At 49.2% G+C, this 17,073-nt stretch overlaps 1 protein-coding gene across 1 annotated transcript in view; it reads right to left on the bottom strand.

The window, feature by feature from the left end:
* nbeaa (neurobeachin a) overlaps nucleotides 1-17,073 on the bottom strand; it is a 1,211,357-nt gene that overhangs the window by 872,318 nt on the left and 321,966 nt on the right. The window lies entirely within an intron of this gene.

Raw genomic sequence — 17,073 nt, 5'->3', positions numbered from 1 at the left:
TCTGAATTAACTGTTTCATTCTCCATCCTAATGCAGAATTCCACCATATTATGGTCACTCTTCCCCAAGGGGCCTCGCACAACGAGATTGCTAATTAATTCTCTCTCATTACACAACACCCAGTCTAAGATGGCCTCCCCCCTAGTTGGTTCCTCGACATATTGGTCTAAAAAACCATCCCTTATGCACTCCAGGAAATCCTCCTCCACCGTATTGCTTCCAGTTTGGTTAGCCCAATCTATGTGCATATTAAAGTCACCCATTATAACTGCTGCACCTTTATTGCATGCACCCCTAATTTCCTGTTTGATGCCCTCCCGAACATCACTACTACTGTTTGGAGGTCTGTACACAACTCCCACTAACGTTTTTTGCCCTTTGGTGTTCTGTAGCTCTACCCATATAGATTCCACATCATCCAAGCTAATGTCCTTCCTAACTATTGCCTTAATCTCCTCCTTAACCAGCAATGCTACCCCACCTCCTTTTCCTTTTATTCTATCCTTCCTGAATGTTGAATACCCCTGGATGTTGAGTTCCCAGCCCTGATCATCCTGGAGCCACGTCTCCGTAATCCCAATCACATCATATTTGTTAACATCTATTTGCACAGTTAATTCATCCACTTTATTGCGGATACTCCTTGCATTAAGACACAAAGCCTTTAGGCTTGTTTTTTTTAACACCCTCTGTCCTTTTAGAATTTTGCTGTACAATGGTCCTTTTTGTTCTTTGCCTTGGGTTTCTCTGCCCTCCACTTTTCCTCATCTCCTTTCTGTCTTTTGCTTTTGCCTCCTTTTTGTTTCCCTCTATCTCCCTGCATTGGTTCCCATCCCCCTGCCATATTAGTTTAACTCCTCCCCAACAGCACTAGCAAACACTCCCCCGAGGACATTGGTTCCGATTTTGCCCAGGTGCAGACCGTCCAGATTGTACTGGTCCCACCTCCCCCAGAACCGGTTCCAATGCCCCAGGAATTTGAATCCCTCCCTGCTGCACCATTGCTCAAGCCACGTATTCATCTGAGCTATCCTGCGATTCCTACTCTGACTAGCACGTGGCACTGGTAGCAATCCCGAGATTACTACTTTTGAGGTCCTACTTTTTAATTTAGCTCCTAGCTCCTTAAATTCATTTCGTAGGACCTCATCCCTTTTTTTACCTATGTCGTTGGTACCAACGTGCACCACGACAACTGGCTGTTCTCCCTCCCTTTTTAGAATGTCCTGCACCCGCTCCGAGACATCCTTGACCCTTGCACCAGGGAGGCAACATACCATCCTGGAGTCTCGGTTGCGGCCGCAGAAACGCCTATCTATTCCCCTTACAATTGAATCCCCTATCACTATCGCTCCCCCACTCATTTTCCTGCCCTCCTGTGCAACAGAGCCACCCACGGTGCCATGAACTTGGCTGCTGCTGCCCTCCCCTGATGAGTCATCCCCCTCAACAGTACTCAAAGCAGTGTATCTGTTTTGCAGTGGGATGACCACAGGGGACCCCTGCACTACCTTCCTTGCACTACTCTTCCTGCTGGTCTTCCATTCCCTCGCTGGCTGTGGACCCTTCTCCATGATCCACCATTGTACAGGTATTAAATATGGTCAATCACAACCTCTATTGCTATTGGGTTAAAGTAAATGTAAATATATGTTGTCTACTTTTATAACAATCAATAGTAGATTGAGGCAATAGATGTCCGAAAGGTCCAACTACAGTTACACCACAGATAGATAAAAAGGAAAAAAGTTTACAAATCTGATACAAGAACAGAAATACTGGAAATATATGCAGATCAGTCAGCATTGCGTGTAAATTCTTCATCAGATAAACTTCCCACCATTTGTCAAATAGGTACCATATTACTTATTAGGGCAGTGATTTGCACAGTGGTCTGGAGTCACACACTTGGAGCAGCTCACGCTGGAAGTTGTAGTGGTATGCCGTTCCAGCTCTTATACTTCCCGACCTGCGGAGATGTTCTCTCGCAGGTTGGGGGGCCATGATGCTCCAGGACCCATCGCTCCAGCTCTTATACTTTCCGACCTGCAGAGGTGTTCTCTCGCTTCAAGGTCGGCGATTGGGTGACGTCATCAGGACCCAGCTCACTGTTTGGAGCGTGGGCAGGAGCATCGGTGGGGTCCTGGTAAAGCAAGGAATCCCGTGTTGCCGCCAGCTGAACAAGACGTGCGGATAACCTCCTAGTACCCCGCCAAAAGGACCCTGCACCGGCCCGCTTCCACCCCAGGCCGAAAGGACCCCGCACCGGCCCGCTTCCACCCCGGGCCGAAAGGACCCTGCACCAGCCCGCTTCCACCCCAGGCCGAAAGGACCCCGCACCGGCCCGCTTCCACCCCGGGCCGAAAGGACCCCGCAACAGCCCGCTTCTATCTTGGGCTGAAGGGACCCCGCACCGGCCCACTTCTATCCCGGGCTAAAAGGACCCTGCACCGGCCCGCTTCTATCCCGGGCCGAAAGGACTTCGCACTGGCCCGTTTCTATCGTGGGCCGAAAGGACTCCGCACCGGCCCGCTTCTACTCCGGGCCGAAAGGACCCCGGGCCCGCCGGCTCTTCCGGGGCCCGCCGGCCACAAGGAAAACGCTGGGGTGGAGTGTTCTGACTGCACTGTGAAACATTCTGCCCAGGGCCGGCCGAAGAGACTCCGGGGCTGACGCTGAACCGGCTGAAGGGAATCCGGGGCAGGCATCGAACCGGCCAAAGGGACTCAATTTTTAAACTTTTAATCAACTTTTAAACTCCTTAAACAATTCGGGAAAACTTTTAAATTTTTAATCAACTTGGAGAACTTTTTTCTATAACTTTTAATCAACTCTTAATCTATTTATTAAACCTTCAATCAACCTGTGTAACTTTAAAAAAAAATAATTTGGAAATACTTTTAAACTCAAACTTTTAAAACAACTTGGAAACCTCTGGGGAAATGTTTTAACCTTGGAAGAAACTTCCCAAAACATCCCTCGTTACCCCAGCGGGCAGCTGACCTTCCCAATGCCTGCCCCTCCAACAAAGCTTCATGCCATCTACCATCAATTGCACTACTTGGCACCGAGCTTGCGGCCAACATCTCGCCCTCGGCAATTCGGCTTATACAGCAGTGCCTGGTCTTCAGTCGTCTTGGAACCCCTTGCCACTGGACCAAGATCGTGCTCAGCCAAGCCCCTGTGGTTGCCGTTGTGTAGCGGCCACCCCACGTTAAAAGAACTCACGCACATGCATCTTCCACTTAGCTAATATGAAGTTCGGGACCTGGAATGTCAGGACCCTCATGGATAATTCCAACAGCAACAGGCTGGAACGCCGCACCGCCATAGTTTCCCGGGAACTTAAGACGTTTTGACATCGACAACCCCGCCCTAAGCGAGATCCGGTGGGCAGGGGAAGGCCAGCTCAAGGAACAAGGTGGAGGTGACACCTTTTTCTGGAAAGGAAAACCAGAGGAAGCATGCCACCTTCATGGAGTTGGCTTCGCCATCAAAAATGAACTGGTCAACCGCCTCAAAGACTCCCCCTGCGGGGTTAACGAACGCGCCATGACTCTTCACCTTACCCTATCCCAGAACCAATGCGCCACAGTCATCAGCGCGTAACACCCCAACACTCGATACAACGGATGAGGCTAAAGAGGGTTTTTATTCCAACCTCAAGACATCTCTGTCACGCATCCCCATAGGCGACAAATTGATCCTTCTAGATGACTTTAATGCCAGAGTCGGCAAAGACACAGCCCTCTAGGGAAGCGTGACTGGCAGAGAGAGGGTAGGGAAAGCCAACTCCAGCGGTACCCTACTCCTGACAAAATGTCTAGATCACGATCTCCTCATTACCAACATAGAAAAATAGGTGCAGGAGTTGGCCATTCGAGCCTGCACCACCATTCAATATGATCATGGCTGATCATGCAACTTCAGTACCCCATTTCTGCTTTCTCTCCATACGCCTTGATCCCTTTAGCCATAAGGGCCATATCTAACTCCCTTTTGAAAATATCTAACGAACTGGCCTCAACAACTTTCTGTGATAGAGAGTTCCACAGGTTCACAATTTTGAGTGAAGAAGTTTCTCCTCATCTCGGTCCTAAATGGCTTACCCCTTATCCTGAGACTGTGACCCCTGGTTCTGAACTTCCCCAACATCAGGAACATTCTTCCTGCATCTAACCTGTCCAATCCTGTCAGAATTTTATATGTTTCTATGAGGTCCCCTCTCATTCTTCTAAATTCCAGTGAATATAAGCCTAGTCGATCCAGTCTTTCTTCATATGTCAGTCCTGCCATCCCGGGAATCAGTCTAGTGAACCTTCGCTGCACTCCCTCAATAGCAAGAATGTCCTTCCTCAGATTAGGAGACCAAAACTGTACACAATATTCAAGGTGTGGCCTCACCAAGGCCCTGTACAACTGCAGTAAGACCCCCTTGCTCCTATACTCAAATCCTCTAGCTATGAAGGCCAACATGCCATTTGTCTTCTTCACCGCCTGCTGTACCTGAATGCCAACTTTCAATGACTGATGTACCATGACACCCAGGTCTCGTTGCACCTCCCCTTTTACTAATCTGTCACCATTCAGATAATATTCTGCCCTCCTGATTTTGCCACCAAAGTGGATAACCTCACATTTATCCACATTATGCTGCATCTGCTATGCATTTTCCCACTCACCTAACCTGTCCAGTCACCCTGCAGCCTCTTAGCATCCTCCTCACAGCTCACACTGCCACCCAGCTTAGTGACATCTGCAAACTTGGATATATTACATTGAATTCCTTCGTCTAAATCATTAATGTATATTGTAAATAGCTGGGGTCCCAGCACTGAACCTTGCGGTACCCCACTAGTCACTGCCTGCCATTCTGAAAAGGACCCGTTTATTCCTACTCTTTGCTTCCTGTCTGCGAACCATTTCTCTATCCATGTCAATACATTACCCCCAATACCATGTGCTTTAATTTTGCACACTAATCTCTTGTGTGGGACCTTGTCAAAAGCCTTTTGAAAATCCAAATACACAACATCCACTGGTTCTCCCTTGTTCACTCTACTAGTTACATCCTCAAAAAATTCTAGAAGATTTGTCAAGCATGATTTCTTGATGTCATGATGTCCTTCTGGCGGAACACCCCGTTCCGCCAGAGGGACAAATACAAGGCATTGTAGCAACACCCTAGCTCCAAAGATTGGTACCTGCCCGACTACATCATCGTCCAAGCCAGGACTCGCAAAGATGTGCACATGACCCACGCAATGACAGGAGCTGACGACTGCTAGATGGACCATCGCCCAATCCGATCCATCATCAATATAAAGATAACCCCAAAGCATGAGACAGCAGAAGCAGTGCCGCAAAAAAGTTAATGCCGGAGCACTTTAAGACCCAGTTGAGAGAACCCTATACAGCCAGCGCCTCACAGCTAATCTGGCGTGCCTTGATGACCCTGAGATGCTGAATGCCCACAGCGATTGGTCTGCCCTCCAGGTCTCCATAACCAGTGCCTGTGAAGAGACAATTGGTTACTCAACCAGAAAATACCAGGACTGGTTTGATGAAAATGATCAGGAGATCCAAGAACTAATAGATCGTAAGCGCAGAGCATTTCTGAGCCTCAAGCAACAACCTAACTCGGGAGCTGCAAAGCAGACGGCTCAAGGCTGCGGTCCAACAAAAAACCCAGGATTTAAAGAACAGGTGGTGGATGGAGAAAGCACAAGAGATACAACAACTGGTCGACAGCCACGATATGCGAGGATTCTTCATTGCAGTCAAGCCACCTACGGTCCAAACTCCCAAGGCCCCACCCCACTTCTGGTCATGAACGGGGAAACACTCATCAAGGACACCAAGGCTGTCAGGGCCCGCTGGAAGGAGCACTTTGAAGATCTCCTCAATCGAGACTCTGCCTTTGACTCGAGTGTTCTCAACTCCATCCCGCAGCATGCGACCCGCCACCACCTCAGTGAAACCCCAACGCTACACAAGATAGGCAAAGCCATAAAACAGCTCAAGAATAACTAGGCTACGGGTGCAATGAAATTCCTGCTGAGGCGCTAAAGTTTGGCGTAGAGGCGCTGTTGGCGCCGATACATGACCTCATCTCTCTCATTTGGAGGGGAGAGAGCATGCCGGGAGATCTCAGAGATGCAGTGATCGTGGCCATCTTGAAAAGGGGGACAAGTCCACTGTCTTCTCCCTGTGGCCGAGGAGCTCCTCCCGTAATCACAGTGCGGATTTCTTCCCCATGGGGCACAATGGACATGATCTTTGCAGTGCGACAGCTGCAGGAAAAATGCAGGGAGCAGTGCCAGCCCTTACATATGGCCTTTTTCGATCTTATAAAGGGCTTTGACACTATCAATTGTGAGGGCTTTTGTAGCATCCTCCTCCATTTTGGATGCCTCCAAAAGTTTGTCAACATCATTCGCCTGCTCCATGACGACATGCAGGCCGTGATCCTTACCAGCGGTTCCCTTACAGACCCAATCCATGTCTGGACCGGGGTCAAACAGGGCTGTGCCATCGCTCCAACCCTCTTCTCAATCTTCCTCGCTGCCATGCTCCACCTCACAGTCAACAAGCTCCCCGCTGGAGTGGAACTAAACTACAGAACCAGTGGGAAGCAGTTCAACCTACGCCGTCTCCAGGCCAGGTCCAACATCACCCCAACCTTTGTCGTTGAGCTGGAGTACATGGACGACGCTGAGGCTGAGGCTGAACTCCAGGATATAGTCAATGTATTTGTTATGTATGTAAGCCTGTAAATACCATGTCTAACCACCAGAGGGCTTATCCGCTGGAGTCCCAAGGGATCCCACATCTTACTTTGAGCTTGCAGTATTTAATCTGACTCTTTATTCAAGATATAACAGTATTCACCGAGGCATATGAAAGCATGGGCCTTACGCTTAACATCCGTAAGACAAAGGTCCTCCACCAGCCTGTTCTCCACGCACAGCACTGCCCCCCAGTCATCAAGATTCACGGCACAGCCCTTGACAACGTGGACCACTTCCCATACCTCGGGAGCCTTTTATCAACAAAGGCAGACATTGATGCGGAGATTCAACATCGCCTCCAGTGCGGCCTTTAGCCACCTGAGGAAAAGAGTGTTCGAAGACCAGGTCCTCAAATCTACCACCAAGCTCATGGTCTGCAGGGCTGTAGTAATACCCGCCCTCCTGTATGGATCAGAGGCATGGACGATGTACAGACGACACATCAAGTCGCTGGAGATCTATCAATAATGTCTCCGCAAGATCCTGCAAATCCCCTGGGAGGACAGGCGCACCAACATCAGTGTCCTCGCCCAGGCTAACATCCCCAGTATTGAAGCACTGACCACACTCGATCAGCTTCGCTGGGCAGGCCACATAGTTCGCATGCTAGACACAAGGCTCCCTAAGCAATTGCTCTATGCGGAGCTCCTTCACGGCAAACGAGCCAAAGGTGGGCAGCGGAAACGTTACAAGGACACCCTCAAAGCCTCCCTGGTAAAGTGCGACATTACCACTGACACCTGGGAATCCCTGGCCGAAGAACGCCCTAGGTGGAGAAAGTGCATCCGGGAGGGTATTGAGCTCTTCGAATCTCAACGCTGCAATCGTGAAGAAGTCAGGTTCGGGCAGCGGAAGAAGTGTGTGGCAAATCAGTCCCACCAACCCTCCTTCCCCCGACAAATGTCTGTCCCATCTGTGACAGGGTCTGTGGTTTTAGGAATGGAAGCAAGTCTTCCTCGATTCCGAGGGACCGCCTTTGATGATGGTAAACCAGAGGAGCTGGAAGGACGTGGCAAAGGTGTGGCGAGCGATCGAGGCAGAGGAGCGATGAGGGATTGTGGCTGAGATTTGGTGGGTGACCGTGGCGGAGGTCGGCGAATGTTTGGTGTGAAGGTGCGGCGGGAGATCATGGCGGAAGTGTGGTAAGTGTTTTGTGGCGGAGGAGCGGTGCGAGATCGCGGCGGAGGAGCGGCGCGAGATCGCGGCGTGAGAACGTGGCGGAGGTGTGACAAATAAGGGCATGGGGCCCAGAAGAGCCAAGGGTAGCAAGAGCCAGCCCACACTGCAGGTGTGTGCGCACCAGGTCTGTGCAGCAGAGCAGGTCCCTAGTCGTCCTGGTTAACCCTTGCCGCTGGATAAAAGCCTAGCTCTGTCAAGCTCATGTGGTGGCTGATGTGCAACCGTCACCACACGTTAAAAAAATCCACGCACAGGCATCTTCCACCCCTTAATTGGAGTTCAGGACTGGAATATTCGGTCCTTCATTGAAACATCTGTGAACTCATGTGGAAGCAAGTCATTCTCGTTCAAGGGACCGCCTATGATGATGGTCTGGAGTGGGAAGAAGCCCAGCCACCACTTACAGATATCGGGCTCAAATTTCCTCTGCCGACTTTTGGCAACCAGGAGGATGAACGGATGGATTTTTTTATGCCTGATTGCGCCGGAAAAAAAAGTACAACTTTCGCCAAAGTAAAATTAAATTTTGCCGCTGCAGTACCCAAAGTTAAGTCTGCGGGTGGAGCTTCAAGTATGCGCCGAAAAGTCTCTGAGCATGCGTCAGGAAAAAATAAAACACTTTTTACACGTGATGATGTGCCCGCGCAACCACAGTGAACTTCCTGGTCTGGATCAAGAGCTTATGTGAATAAATTCGGATTGGAGCTGGATCTGGACAAAATTTTAGCTGCAAAAGATGGATCCAAGGGAAGGGGAAGGACAAGGACAAGGACAAGGGTAAGGGTAAGGGAGAAGGGCCAAGAGATTTTTAGCAGAAGAAATTGAGCCGCTGGTAGACATAATTGAGAGGAGATAGGATGTGCTTTGAGAACAAAGGAAGAATGGGACAAAAGAAACCGAAACCCTCTCTACTAGCAAAACTTTGGGACCAATTTGCAGAAGAGTTCAATGCAGTGGCCGTGGCCCCGAGAAGCGGCACGCAGTTCAAAAAGGAATGGCAGGATCTTGGCCAAGCAGTTACTGCAAGTAATATTTGTATTTATGCACTGCAATTATATTTTTAAATGTGACTAATGTGTGTGTGGCCACCACAGCAGAAGGACCCTCTCTTAAAAAGTTCAATTTTCACCTTTGCAGAGGAAGGTGTCACAGAACAACCAAGAAAGGTCAAAAACTGGAGGAGGTGCGCCAAGTAGGCTGCAACTAACAGCCATGGAACAGAGGATCGTTGATATAATTAAATCTTGCACGAGAAGATCAACCACCAATATGGACACTGGGCTCAGGTTACCGAGAGAGGGCAACCCCTGCAAATTGCAGTCTGGGTTGGCATCGTGGTCTTTGAAAAGAGCCTGCGCTGTGTGACCTGCATACTCATGTCACTCTGCCCCCCCTGCCCCCTCTCCTACTGCTATCCAAACATCTGCTCTGTTATGTTTTGTAGATGTTGCACATCAGGAAGAGACAGAAGCTGAAGCAGAAGTAGAAGCAGAGCATGATCAGGAAGCTGTCAATCTAGATATTCTTCATCAACATCAGGATGAGGATGAGCTGCAGACTGAAGAGCAGCAGAAAGACCCCAATACTGAGATGTTTACATTGGAATTGGAGCGAGTGAACTCCCCCCGCCTCCTCCCCCCCCCCCCGAGGATCCCAATCCCTTTGCTGAGCGATACAACTGACGCGACATTTCATGATGTACAGTCTGAGGCTGCGGGTCCCAGTATGTTGCAGCAAGACACACCTGGGAGACGGCCGAGGAAGGTGGGAAGGAGAGCTCAACCTGAAATGCAGGATGCAGGAGACATAGGACAGATCATGGGAATGAGTGGGGAGAGCATTGAGCTAACGAGATCGCTCCTGGACACCATGGGTGGGGTGAGGGTAGAATTAGCAGGACTGTCAGTAGAAGTAGCAACGCTGTCTGGAGAAATGGGAGCACTGTCGGGATCGATGAGGGAGGGGATGTTGGAGATTAGGAGAATGCTGCAGGCAGCTGATGCAGTGTCGGGACAGATGAGGGAGGAAATGTCGGAGATAGCTGCTGCAATAAGTGGACACACCCAAGCTGTCATTGCCCAACAGCAATTGGCAGCATCAACTGCTGACACTCACTTCCAATCCCCAGACCAAAGTCAGGTAGTGTGCCGCGAGCTGATCCACAGGCTGAAGAAGAGTTCGAAGAGGAACCCGGGCCTTCCATAATGCTGTCTGTTAGGTCTGTACCTGTCCAACCCCACCAACAACAAATGCGCCTTCGCACAGAAAACAGAAAAAACACTGGGGTCGGGGTGAGGAAGCAGGTCTGCGACAATGGGCATGGGTAGGGGTAGAGGCAACAACAGGGGCAAGAGGGGCGCACAGCGCTAAGGTCTTTGAATAAGGGGGAGGAGAGATGGCTGAAGCTAGGATTTGTTTATTGCTGCTACTTGTTCTTTTCTTCATTGTAAAGTTTAGTTTGATACAAAATGTTTTATTAAAGTTAAGTAAAACTGTACAAATGTTTAATAAACCTAATTATTTTTAAAATTTATGCAGAATCCTGCACATTATTTTTTGAATTAAAGCAACATAAACCAACACAACATTATGTGCATTATCATATATATTATTTTTTCACACTAACCCGGTGCAAAGAGTCAACATAGTTGGGCCGTTTAGCCTTCAGGCAGCAAAGCGATCATGGATTAGCCACTGACGCAAGTCTCTAGCTATGGCTACAGGTGCACGAGGCCGCCTCCTCCGCCATCGTCCTGCGGGTCGAGGTGGTGGCATGGGTTAGTGGGGTTGGACAGGTATAACGCTTTCACTTGGATGAAAGCTTCATGGATGCTACCTGGGTATTTAGCATCCACTGCCATGATCTGATGCATATCGGCACAGATGAGCTGGATATTTAGGGAGTGGAATCCTTTCCTGTTACGATAGACCTTGGAGTCGTCCAAAGGTGTTCTCAAGGCGACGTGGGTACAGTCAATCGATCCCTGTACCTTTCAGAAGACGGAAATTCTGGAGAACCCCCACAGCCCTGTCTCGCATTGCCTGCGTGGTCATAAATTGATGAACTGGTACTTTTTGGCAGACAGACACCTATCGAATGCAGCAATGTGTGGCGTGCTACAAGATGCAGCATATGTCACCAGTTGCTGCTTGAAATGAGCCAGAAGCATAAAAGGCAAGTGTTGCAGTGACCTTTACTTCCACAGGTAGGGCAGTCCTCCTGGTTGTATGTCTGCCCTGATTAGCTGGCAGATCTCTGTGATGACCGCCTTTCTAAATCACAGCCTGCGAATGCAGTCTGTCTCAGTCAGGTGTAGGTATGAGCGCCTGTCCCCGTAGATCCAATCAGAGTATGGCCTCCTTCCCCATCAATCCCCGAGCGATCTAGTTTCTGCGATGCTGACGTCGTATTATCCGTCACCACTGCATGGCATGCATGCAAATCAACCTTGCATGTTACACCCATAACAATTATTGTTAATTTTGTTATTCTTGTTCTTGTGAGACAGTACTAACTGAAGCACTCACACCGTTGCTGGGTGATGCCCCAGTAGAACGGACCACACCCTGGCCTGCGCATGTGCAACACTAGGCTCTGTCTCTATGGAGACACAACGCACAGTGATTTATGGCACTATCTATAGCTTTTGCTGAAATACGTATATTTGCTGCTGTGCCGTCTCCGATGTACAGTTCAGAGTGCATGCTGGCGAGAAACATAGGAGATCGGCGCTCAGCTTGGAAAGAAGCCCGAGGGAGGTCGTGGTGTTTGTGTCTGGCTGAGGGAACGATCCTGCCGTCGACCGGCCGGCACTCCTCCAACCTGTGCCTGGAGCCCTGTGAGCAGAGATTCTGTGGTGGGGTGGAGTCGCAATTTGCCCATTTTCAAAAACATTGTGTAGGAAAAATTAACTTTCCCGCATTATTTTCCGAGTTCTCTCTGCAAAAATCACCATGAATTTGTGTTTTAAATTGTCTTCTTCCCTTGTTCCAAAAACTCAGAAATATATTCAGCGCCGATTTCCTTAAGTTAACGTAGGGTTTTTCTGATTGGTATTTAAAGCCACTGTGCAGCGTGCTGAAAAAAAATCAGTGTTGGCGAAAATTGGTTAAATGGCCAAAAACGGCACGGAAATCAGTTTTCAACCAGACCTGCACTAAAAAATCTGGCGTACAAAAAATCCGGCGCTGACAGTCGCCGCTGGCATACAAACTTTGAGGAAAGTTGCAAAATCAAGACTGCTCAAAAACAATCAGCAGATGCCAAAAAAACGGCACCCAATAATGGCGAAAATCCAGCCCATCCTTTCACTTTCCAAATCACTTCAATGAATCAGGCTATTTAGTTAATCATCAATAGCATCCTTCCCTGTGGAACTGGCTGGCTCAGATATCAGATGTCAATTGTAAGAGTGCATTTACAATCCAACAGCAACGACTTACATCTATATAGTGTATTTAAATGTAGTCGCAAACAGTTCATTCAAAGTGTGACAATATGAAAGACGAGGGGTTTGTAGGTTGTGGCTCAAATGCTTGATAAAGGAGCAGGGAAGGTTACATATATATTCAACAACAACTTGCATTTATATAGCACCTTTAACATAATAAAACGTCCCAAGGCGCTTCACAGGTGCGTAATCAGACAAAAATTAATACCGAGCCAAGGAAGAAGACATTCAATTGACCAAAAGCTTTGTCAGAGTAGATTTTAAGGAGTGTCTTAAAGGAGGAGAGAGAGGTGGAGAGGTTTAGGAGAGGAATTGCAGAACTTCGGGCCAAGGCGGCTGAAGGCACAGATGCCAATGTGGGATGAATGAAGTGGGGAGATGGACAAAAGGCAAGAGCTGGAGGAACACAGAGTTCTCAGTATTTTTAAGGTTGGAAGAGATTACAGAGATCGGGGAGCGGGGCCGTGGAGGGGTTTGAACACAAAGGTGAGAATTCTAAAATCGAGGTGTTCAAGCGCTGGAATGTAGATCAGCAAGCACAGGGTTAACGGGACTTGGGGCTAGACTTGTTCAGATCGCCCTCCTGGATGCACTTCCTCCACTTAGGGCGGTCTTTGGCCAGGGACTCCCAGGTGTCAGTGGGGATATTGCACTTTATCAGGGAGGCTTTGAAGGTGTCCTTGTAATGTTTCTTCTGCCCACCTTTGGCTCGTTTGTCGTAAAAGAGTTCCGAATAGAGCGCTTGCTTTGGAAGTCTCGTATCTGGCATACAAATAATGTGGCCTGCCCAACGGAGCTGATCGAGTGTGATCAGTGCTTCAATGCTGGGGATGTTGGCCTGGTCGAGGACGTTAACATTGGTGCGTCTGTCCTCCTCGGGGATTTGTAGGATATTGTGGAGACATCGTTAGTGATATTTCTCCAGCGACTTTGTGTCTACTGTACATGGTCCATGTCTCTGAGCCATACAGGAGGGCGGGTATTACTACAGCCCTGTCGACCATGAGCTTGATGGCAGATTTGAGCGCCTGGTCTTCAAACACTCTTTTCCTCAGGCGGTCGAAGGCTGCACTGGAGGCGGTGTTGAATCTCGTCGTCAATGTCTGCCCTTGTTGATAAGAGGCTCCCGAGGTATGGGAACTCTTACATATAACTGCATCGTGTAAGCATTCTCATGTCACCCTGGCATCCCCTTCTCTTCTACTAACCTCATTTATGTTTTCTAGGTCACCAGGCTTCACAGGCTCTCCAGGTTCCCCAGGCTCGTCAGCCTTCGCAAGCTCCCCAGGTTCTGCAAGTTCCCCAGAACTCTGGAGGCGAGGAGGCAAGTGCCTCTCCTGTCCTGTTACAGGTGCTCCTATCCATCGAGGACAGTGAGGAGGTAGAGGAGGAGCCTGTAGCGAGGTCTTCCTGTGTTCCTGCAGCGACGTCCTTGTCCACCGAGGAAGCAGCGGGGCCAAGTTCCTTGCAGCAGGGCACCCCGAGTGGTTCCATGCCTGCGCCGATCCCGCAGAGGTCGGTTCGGCGAGGTCGCACTGCTCAAAGACCGGCAGATGTAAGCATGGACATGGTTGAACTATCCAGGACGAACGTCGACATAGGTTGAGAGCTCCACTAGGCAATAGGTGGGTTAACTGGACACGTTGTCGCTCTGACCGCGATAGTCTCACAGGAAATATCGTGGATGGTAGCGGTGATGGAGCAAATAGCCGAGTCCATGGATGCCAGACGGCAGCCTGTGGTTCTGGAATATGGCACTGCATCCCAAGGTGCCGTACCGCCATTGCCACTGACACATGCGAGTCAGGAGGAAGCTCTTGCTTCTGACTCGGAGGACGTTCTTTGTAGACGTCCCCTCCATCTCCAGCCTCATCTTTGACTCTGCCGTCAGCCCCCACACAGCAGCAACGCTCTAGGTGCCTTGCTACAAGGCGGCTTGGAGTGTGTACAAGGGAGAGGTGGGGTTCAGATTGGGGGGGGGGGGGGTAAAGGAAGTGTGGCCACAAGTAGGGGAGGGTGAGAATACATTTTTCTGTACCATTATTATTATTGTTATTAATAAATTTGTTGACTGTTCAGTGAGTGGGTGTTTGTTATATTTATAATTGTTTTTGAAATTTGGTGGTGTTTTAATTGTTGTTGTTATACTGTTATATATTATGCTGCTGTTTTAGTTATTATTGGTTTTTTTTATAACATTTTCACTGTTCGGGTGGGGGGGGGGGTGGATGGGTGTTTCTTGTTTAATTTGTTTAAAACTTTTCTATGCATTACATTTTTTTAATTTAACTTAACATTGTTGTGCAGTGTCTTCCAATAGCAGAAACGTTAAGTATGTACAAAGTTTGCAAACAATTGCGAGGCCAGGCCAGGAAAGGCAAAGGTGAAACATAACATAACACAACTGTAACTGTCACCAACGTAACGCAAGGCATTCATTTATGAGCTACGGACACAACAGTCTTGCAGCTGCGCAACTACCACGGGGCTTTTCCTGCGGTGGTTAGGGGCATGGTTCAACACCAGCCTGATTGTCCTCCCCAAGATCCTCGTCTTCTCTCCTCTCCCCTGAGGTGGACCAGCAGTCCCATCTGGCAATTCTCGTCCCCTTCTGATAGCTAAGTTATGCAACATACAGCACACCACGATAAACTGAGCGACCTGCTCAGGGTGGTATTGTAAGTCGCCTCCTGAGTGGTCCAGGCATCTGAAGCACTGGTTAAGCATACCAATTGTCTTTTTGATGATATTGCGTGTGGCTATGTGGCTTTTGTTGTCATGCTTCCCCTTGGCTTCCGTCTGGGTCTTATGCAGGGGGGTCATGAGCCAGCTGGCAAGGCCATATCCTTTATCCCCCAGTATCCAACCGTGACCTTGTGGCTGACTCTTAAACACGTCAGAGACAGTGCTCTCAGGCAAGATGTGCGCATCATGGATGCTCCCTGGAAAATTTGCATTTACTGCCATGATTATTTGCTTGTGGTCGACAACGAGCTGCACATTCAGGGAGTGGAATCCCTTTCAGTTCCGAAATACCTCTGCATCCTGAAAAGGTGCTCGCAGGGCGATGTGCGTACAGTCTATTGCACCGTGGGGAAGTTTTCTATTCTTGGGAAACCCAAAGCCCTCTCAGTCTGTGCCTCTCTGGTCATTGGGAAATTTATAAAGTCCATCCTGCGAGCACAAAGGGCTTCAGTCACCTGTCGAATGCAGCAATGTGTGGCGTGCTGAGAGATACCGCAAACGTCGCCAGCTAAGGCCTGAAAGGAGCCCGATGCATAGAAGGAAAGTGCCGCAGTAACCTTGACCTCAACGGGCAGTGCAGTCCCGATGGTGCTGTTAGGCTGCAGATCTCCCTTAATGAGCTGGCATATCTCACTGATGACCTCCTTTCAGAAGCGCAGTCTCCTAAGGCACGTGTTATCGGACAAGTCCAGGTATGACCGCTTTTCCCTGTAAGTGCGTTGGGTGTAACGTCTCCTCCTCCTCAGCAGTCTGCCACCTCTTTGATTGGGTACATAATGCTCTTCAATAAACCTTCTCCCATCTCTAGTCTGCAGCATGTGAGTAGTCATTAATACTGGCTGAGAAATTACAGGCCCCATTACCATCACTAAATGGCCTATTTATATGTATTCAAAATTATTAAACTGTCCTCGAAAAACTCAGTAAAAAAAATCAAAATTTACCACAATGTGAGTAGATGGTTGTCAAGAGATTTTAAAACTACATTAAAAGCACCCATGAATTACTTCAAAGCTCCCATGAACTTGAAGCAGCCTTTTATGAAAAGTCCTCCGAATTACAAAATGGCATCCATACCGCTGGGTTACGGTCAGGTGAGTGCAGCTTTTTTTGAGTGTCTTTATGGGCGAGCGATCATTTGGGCGGTATATGGGCAAGAAGGTGGTGGTAGACAACCATAAGTTGGTAGGCAGGGTGGAGGCCCCAATTTGCATGAGAACACCAGCGGCACGTCGGGGCCATAAAAGGAGAGGAGGCGAGTGGCCCAGGAGCAGCGTGGAGGCATACTACTCCAGGGAGCAGCGCGAGCTGGTGCAGGAGGGCGACGGCAGCGAAGAGTGACATCATCAAGGTCCAAGTCGGTGATTGGAGCATGGGCAAATACAGCAGGAGCGGCGAGATCGGGGCGAAGGAGTGGCGAGAGAATGTACTGGGACGTATTCAGAGCCCAGGGGAGGCGTGAGTTCGGGGCCAGGAGCCCAGGGACAGTGCGGGCCAGCCCACACTGCGATGTGTGCGCGCACTAAGTCCATGCAGCAGAGCTGGTCTCCAGTCGTCTTGGATAATCCTTGCCACTGGATCAAGACCTAGCTCTGTCAAGCCTGTGTGGTAGCTGGTGTGTAACGGCGAGCATACGTTAAAAAAATCCACGCACAGGCATCTTCCACCCTTGAGGATGTAGTTCGGGTCCTTCATTCGAAACACCTGTGAAACTTATCCTTTTTTGCGTGGAAGCAAGTCATCCTCGTTTCGAGGGACCGCCTATGATGATGATGATATGGGCAAGATGCCGAAAGTAACGCTCAGCGATATTCTGGGTGTTACTTAGGCGATAGTTTCCATTATAAACAGTCTTCTGGGTGATGCATGAATGATGTCAGCATTAAAAAAAAAATATGGGCGGGCGG

Source organism: Pristiophorus japonicus, chromosome 10 (assembly GCF_044704955.1).
Source record: "Pristiophorus japonicus isolate sPriJap1 chromosome 10, sPriJap1.hap1, whole genome shotgun sequence".
Classification (NCBI taxonomy): Eukaryota; Metazoa; Chordata; class Chondrichthyes; family Pristiophoridae; genus Pristiophorus; species Pristiophorus japonicus.
The sequence above is the reverse complement of the archived record's forward strand: the minus strand, read 5'-3'. Positions and strand labels throughout refer to the sequence as shown.